The 7,526-nt window shown below is 44.3% G+C and overlaps 1 long non-coding RNA gene across 1 annotated transcript; it reads left to right on the top strand.

Annotated features, from left to right (window-relative positions):
* The first annotated feature begins 5,189 nt into the window (after positions 1-5,189).
* Positions 5,190-7,526, top strand: LOC129601711 (uncharacterized). The gene is made up of 3 exons (XR_008692272.1): positions 5,190-5,326; positions 5,669-6,351; positions 6,550-7,526. It is a non-coding gene; the product is annotated as an uncharacterized LOC129601711 (long non-coding RNA).

The raw sequence follows: 7,526 nt of genomic DNA, 5'->3' as shown, positions 1-7,526 counted from the left end.
TACGAAACGCGAAGCACGAAGCGGATACCTACAAAATGGTAAATCAGAAACAGTAAATTCGGCACAATGAAACATTGAAACACTGAAACTTAAAAAATAAGAAACGAGAAACTAAAAATTCGAAAAATGAAACACGAAACGTATAGTACAAAGCCGAAGGGAAAAGGCGGTGCCGGCTATTCCAAACAACTAAAAGGCCACATAAATTACAGCAGAAAGTCGATGTAAGAGTTGCGGTCGAGCAAGTGCTGTTTAAAATTTACATCAAGTAAAGTAATAAACCCGTAAAAGGTTTATGATCGGTCGGCAGTCTGAGCAGTCGAACAGACCCATTAATTTAGTGGAAAACATAAGTGAAATTCATGAAATTGTGTAGAGTCAACATAAAAAATATCACGCGTCGTCGCAAATAAAATAAAAATATCAAAAATTAAGAAAACTGTGTGCCTGTAAAAACCCAGAATAAGGTTCCTCTATTTAATTAACAGCAGAAGAGGGTGGCTATAAAAAACGGGAGTGAAAGGACTTGGCCATAGTAATTTTCGTATAAATAACAAATAGTTAAATGTACTTTACTCTTTGTTTAGCGTTTTATAATAATTTCTGAAATATTTAGTATGTTTGACAGCTATACTGGTACAAGCATGTGCTTTGTCACTCGCGAAATAAATAAATGCTGTAAAATACTTCCTTACTCCCTGACCGCAAAACTGGGCACTGGGCAGGTGGGACGGAACTGCGGATTGGGACGGATGGAAATTCTGATCAGCTGGGTTAAGGGTGATGTTGCTGGTTTTGCTGCACAGCGGAAGTAAAAGCGACCGGCTAATTGGGCATCATGCGCATCAGGGGCTGCATGGACTCCAGGGTATCGAAATAGCCCGAAAAAGGATAAACTGCTGCATCGGTTGCCGCTGCATCATCCCCGGCTGTCCCCGCATGCCCTTCATGCGGCTAGATAGGTATCATCACGGACCGCTGCTGTCTTTGCATCCCGGGATTATTAATATCCCATAACCTACACCGTATATACATCATAAGAAAGCTGCTGTTGGAAATAGCCGGCACCGCATTTCCCTTTCGTATGTAACGTTTACGTTTCATGTTTCGAATTAAACAGTAGAAGGCAGTTAACTATAAGAAAATCATGATGGCCCGTTTCTTACAGCCTCCATTTTCTGCTATTAATTAACTAGAGCAACCCCATTCTAGGCTTTTACAGACACGAAGTTTTTTTAAAATAATTTTAATTTATTTAGAACAATGCGTGATATTTTTTATTTTGGTTCTGCACCAATTCATGAATTTTACTTATGCTTTTCACTTCTTAATGGCTCTTTTCGACTGATCAGATGACATTTACCGTAAATGGAGTTATTATTTTCACTTGGTGTCAATTTTGATTTGAACTTGCTCGGCCGCCACTCTTACATCGGCTTTCTGCTATAATTATCGTGATTTTCGTGAACTTTTCCGCGTCGGAAGCGATCACATCAACGAACACGTTAAATCTTTATCACCAATTTGGTTTAGGACGGTATGTAACATTTCTTCTGTTCTCCCTACACGTTCGATAGATTCCGCTTCGTTTCGAATTTTTGCGAAGTCGGTAACACTGACCGCCTTACCCATATATATCAGTGCTCATTTCACGTGTTTGGCTTTCAGAAACATAGATTTTTAAAGGTGTATCTAACGTGTAGAATACTCATACAAGTTTTTATCGTCGTACAAGTACTTTGTGATAAATCTGACAATAGAATATCTTCGGACTGCCTACAGAATATCTTCGAACCCACTGTAGCTCCAGCAAGCAGTACGCTCCAGAAAACTGCTCGATCTTTGATGTATCGGTGACCGTAACTGATTTTTCTTATAATTTTTCTTGTCTTGACTAAAAAATAAAAATAGCTTGTTAAAAATCATTAAAAGTGAACATTTGTCGTTGGCGGGTTTGGTAAAAAATTTTTGTAGTGGTCAGCGAGTCAAAAACCATCCAGATGGCGTTTTTTCTGTATGAATTTTGCGGAATCCGTTCTCCCATGTTTTTTTACAAAAGAAAACGTTTTTTTGCAAACTGAAATGGAAGGAGTTTCAACTGATCGACCAGCTTCATAACACAGAATACGAAACGTAAATCGAACTTTGAAATACTCGATATTTAACGGGCGAGCTCTAACAATACGCATTAGGTTGGAAACTTATTAGCAGATGGCACCGCCCTTAGCACACTAGGCAGGAACAGCAGGGTGGAACAACAGGGTGGAACAACAGGGTGGAACAGCAGGGTGGAACAGAAGGGGCGATCAGGAGGGGTGGAACACTAGGCTAGAACAGATGGGTGGAACAGGAGGGTGGAACACCAGGGTTGAACACCAGGGAGGAACAGGAGAGAAATACAAGCCAGACCGGTGAATAAGCTGTCGGTACACAAAACAGTTTCAGCGAAGCGGCGGGCAGCAAAATCATCGAAAAGCGATCTGTCGGTTAACTACCTGTCGGCCAGCAGGTTGTGTGAATAAGTAATATGTAGGTCAGAAAATAGTAGTGCAGCAAAACAGAGAATTATATAATATATAGATATGCTTACGCAGTCATATGGTATATCTGTCTATACACTATACAGTACAAATAGATATGCTTAAATAAACGTGCACATAAATATTTGTACATATATGTAAATAAGAGAATATAATTATATGTATCATAAATATATGTATCCTATATGTACACAAAAATTATATGAGCGTAGAAAGTTGTATTACATAGCCTATTTTATATACGTACACAGATGTACGTTAAGTTCAAAAGCTGTGCGTTAGCCAAGACAACCTACCGCAGAAGCGCACCCCTCCCCCCGCCCAGCCGGCCGAGCGTGGGCGGAAGGGCGCGTACACCTGCACCTTCTTGGGCTCCTTACTGGGCAGCGGCACCATCACGAAGTCGTTCTGGTGCGTAGTGCGCCCCGTGGGAACGTCTGCGTAGCGGCAGCCAGCGATAGCCGGCTTGCAACTGTCGGCCGGCTTCGCGGGGATGCCCTGCAGTTTTGCAGTAGTGGCGGTCAAGGAATGGACTCACTGACACCGAGGATGCCGGCTACCGTAGTTCTATTGATAGCACGAGCTGGCGTCCAGGGGGCACCGTGTGTGGCTCGTGAACGACCTGCGGCCGTTGGGTCTTGTCGGAGAGGGGCTTGGCGACGTAGCGGGGTCTTGTGGGTGGTCTCGACGACGAAGGGGTCGTTGGAGTGGAAGACGGCGGTGGCCGTCCTGTCGTCCGCTTCGCCCTCCGGGAAGGGCATGAAGCGCGACTGCGCATCGATGGGGCTGCCAAACTTGGCCGTGGGCAGAGAGAGAAATGGCCTTGATTGTCACCCCGACTTCCTGCCGCATCCCCGGCCAATGCTTGAAGTCCGCTACAAAGCGCATGGGCAAGCAACTTAATCTTAAGGCAGCCAGCCAAACATAATTTAGCAAACACAAAAACTCAATAAATATTCAGCCAAAGCACGCAATCGCGCAAGACAAAATAACAAAATCTCTCATCATTTATTTTCAGTTTTTCCCTTTCTGCTGTCTTCTGCTAGCACAAATAAATTTTGTTATTTTATCTTGCGCGATTGCGTGCTTCGGCTAAATATCCATTGAGTTTTTGTATTTGCTACATTATGCTTGGCTGGCTGCCTTATGATTTATCTGCTTGCGCTTTTTAGCAGACTTTAAGCATTGAACGGAGATGCGACGGGAAGTCGTGGTAACACCAGCGGCCGTTCCTCAGCCCACGACCAAATTTGGCAACACCAGCGACGCGCAGTAGCGCTCCATGCCCTTTCCGGAGGGCGAAGCTGTCGACAGCGCCAGGCCGGCCACCACCGTCTTCAACTCCTCCGACCCCTTCGCCGGGAAGACCATCCACAACGCCCGATTACGTCGCCAGGCCCCCCTCTGACAATACTCAACGGCCGCAGGTTGCCCACGGTGCCTCTTAACGCCAGCTCGTGCTATCAACAATCTTCGGTGTTAGTGAGTCCATTTCTTTACCGCCATTAGTGCAAAATTGAAGGGCCTCCCCGCGAAGCCGGCCGACACTTGTAAGCCGGTTATCGCTGGCTGCCACTACGTAGACGTCCCACGGGGCGCGCTACGCACCAGAACGAACACGTGTTTGTGCCGCTGCCCAGCAAGATGCCCAAGAAGCAGGTGTACGCGACTTGCGACGCCCCCATGGACCTGGACTCCATGACCCACACCGAATTCTTCTTCGGAAAGGACGCCCAGGTCGCGCCTGGGCGGGGGGGACTGCGCTTTTACGGTAGGTTGCCTTGGCTAACGCACAATTTTTAAACGTAACGTACATCTGTGTACGTATATAAATATAGAGTGTACACTAAAACTTATGTGTACATTTATTTATGATACATCATAGATATACATTTATTTATTTACATAAATTTACATATATACACATATTTATGTGAACGTTTATATTTATGCATGTCTGTTTTTACTGTATAGTCACTATACAGCACAATAGTTATGTTGTGTTAACCAGAAGTGACCGATGACCTGTACAGCTTTACAGTAAACAACTGTGTGGCAAAACTGTTTATGAAATTCTAATTTGGTGTTTATGAAATTCTAATTTGTTCTTGTTCAGACAACAGCGTCTTAGCTCGGACCCGTCGGAACTGGACTCGTTAACCCACGAGCAGTTCCAGGCCTACTTAACATCCGGGCGAGGCTCGCGCGCTCGCTTAATTCGGCGCGCTATCGGGGCGAAGGCCGGGAGACTGGGAGGCTGGGAGTCTGGGAGGCTGGGAGGCTGGGAGGCTGGGAGGCCGGGAGGCCGGGAGGCCGGGAGGCTGGGAGGCCGGGAGGCCGGGAGGCTGGGAGGCCGGGAGGCCGGGAGGCCGGGAGGCCGGGAGGCCGGGAGGCTGGGAGGCTTTAAACGTCGAACGTGAGGGGTTTCAACGTCGAGTCGTTTTTTCGAGAACGAAAAATGTGTTAGCCTCGAAATCAGAAGCGCGACGTTTTCTGTTTAGAGGACTCGAGCAAAAGTGAAATCAGTTCAGTTCATATATCACACCGTACAAAAACTGCCTGCTCAGAAATCGTGACGCATTTTAGTTTCGTGTGCAACACTTCAGTCTGTCAGAGCGGCGTAAAACATTTTGTCATTGGTTTGGAATTTGCAAACATTCCACACTTCTGTTGTTTTCTCTCACGTTGATTTAACAGTGTTGAATATAGTTTTTTAAAATACTTTTTTGTGGTAAGTGATCAAGAACTTCGGAGCATCGCTTGGATTCCTGCAAAAAAAAGATTCAGTAAGAGACCTTAATGTATTCGTTGTTGGAACTGCAAATAAATTTCAATACGTGAGAAGAATTAGCGTTTCGTTGGAATGTCAGTTGCAAAACATTATCAATACGTCTGCAAAGCAGGTATAACAATAATATTTGGCGTTAATTTGCAGAAAAAAGGTAAAAAGGCTTACTTAAATTCAAAGTGAAAATTTCAAAGTAATACGATCTGCTGCACCGCAACGGCTCGCCATGTGTTCTTGATTTTAATTTCCCCATTTAAATTTCTACTGTAACCCGCTTTGCGACTTGATAAAGTTTATTCAAGAAAAATCTCTCCGGTTCGCTTTTTGGTTTTTCATGCAGGTACAGAAATGGAGTCTCTATCATACAACTGGAACAGTGTGAATGTTTTGGATTCTGACGGTCGCGTTTTCCATGGCCGCGTAGTGGATGTCGCACGTGACGGGTTGTTAATCGACTTTTTTTGTGATGGGCGCCGGCAAGAACTTATACATTTCAACCGAATTTTTTTGAACGAAAAATATCTGGATGGAGTTGACCTCGCCATGAGATACGCGGCATCAGAGGAACTTCCGCCAGTTGAGATACTGGTGCGCGACAGTATGTCTGGCCCGTTGAAATGGAGTCCCGCCAAGCTGTTCAATTTATCTCGCGGCTTCGAACACCACAGTTACAATTTAGTAGCCATATACTGCGGAGAAAATGAGGAAAACGTGAAACTTGTGCCCTTGACGCACGTCCGCTGGAAGCAAGACCTTGATGCTACTACTTTCGACAACGGTAACCCCCAGAGAACTGCGAAGCAAAATCCCGTTAAGGAAGGAACTTTTAAAAAGAGAGCTTCTTTATTGCCTGGTGGCTGTTCTTCGTATTTCACAGATGCTATCCCTGCATTCAACCGTACCATCCATCCTTTACCTAGCACGGGCGTTGCGGGCATTGAAATTAGGAATGGGTGCATGATTTACCTTCAACGCAGTTTCAAAAACACGAACTCGTACCTTCAGGATATGTGGATTGAACAGGTAAACACGTGCTGCTCGGCAGCAGTTTCTGCAGGCAGTGTTTAGTTAGCTGCATACACGCTATTTATTATACAAGTATTTTTTTCTTGCTCGCTTGAATGTGTTGACACGTTTCACGAAACTTCTTCTCTTCCATTTTGAAAAGAGTGTGTCTTACTCCTTCTTGCATGAATGTGTGAATGTGTTAAATATTTCCAGGAAATTTTCAACTTATTTTCTAAAAACCTCCTGGATCACGCTCGAAGACAAGCGATCCTGAAAACAGAATCATCAGGAGCAATCTGTTTATCCAACGGAATATCCACTATTGCTTCTGATCTGCTTCTAGAGATATTGTCGCATTTGCCAACAATTGTCCAGGCAAAACTGCGTGCAGTGTGATTCAAATGGAACACAATCCTTACTTCTCCTTTGATAACACGGTTTATCAAACTATACACAATGGCTGAGGCCGAAAGGATGGAATCCCTTCGTATCTACTTCCTGTTCGCACCTTTATTCTACTGCTTTTCACCCTCAACCCAAGAAGTTATTGTTACGGATCCAGGTGGTTGGATGACTGGTAGCAGTTTGTTGCAAGCGTTTGAAGCAGTTTGCTGCTGCGCTATGTTACAAGAAGAAGAACTCAGACTGAAAAATATCCGTTTTTTTGGTGTGGAATGCCGTTTTATACACCAAAGCGGGTTTTCTTTCGACGAAAATGGATATCTGATTTCCACGCCACCTTTGGAGAATGTAGGAGATATTCGTGTTGCAGATTTAAAATCTGCGTGCGCTATTTTGCCGTGCAAGGACATTTACTGGAATAAATGTACTGCCATTTTGGACGGCGAGATATCTTTCGTTCTTGATCCACGACTGCTTGAATTGCTTGGCCTAATCCATAAAGGGACAACCAAAATGCCATGTGACCTTGGGCGCGATTTGAAGGAGAAACTCTCTGATCCCAGCGATGAACAGGTTCATCGCCTTTGCGGGTGGATTGCGGCAATTAAACTCTTTAACGATTAAGTGCAACCAAAAATTTAGTGTTTTCGAAACTAGGTGGTTTCTTTTGCAAAAAAAAACATATGTAAGCAATCTTTCTAAGTTTCCGAGAATTTGCTCTCAGGCCTTTTTCTTGTTTTATAATTCGTTCAAATACCTAATTTTCAAGTTCCGTAATTATCAGTAGC

The sequence above is a fragment of the Paramacrobiotus metropolitanus genome, unplaced genomic scaffold (assembly GCF_019649055.1).
Source record: "Paramacrobiotus metropolitanus isolate TYO unplaced genomic scaffold, Prichtersi_v1.0 Parri_scaffold0000267, whole genome shotgun sequence".
Classification (NCBI taxonomy): Eukaryota; Metazoa; Tardigrada; class Eutardigrada; order Parachela; family Macrobiotidae; genus Paramacrobiotus; species Paramacrobiotus metropolitanus.
This window is presented reverse-complemented; position numbering and strand designations above follow the sequence as displayed.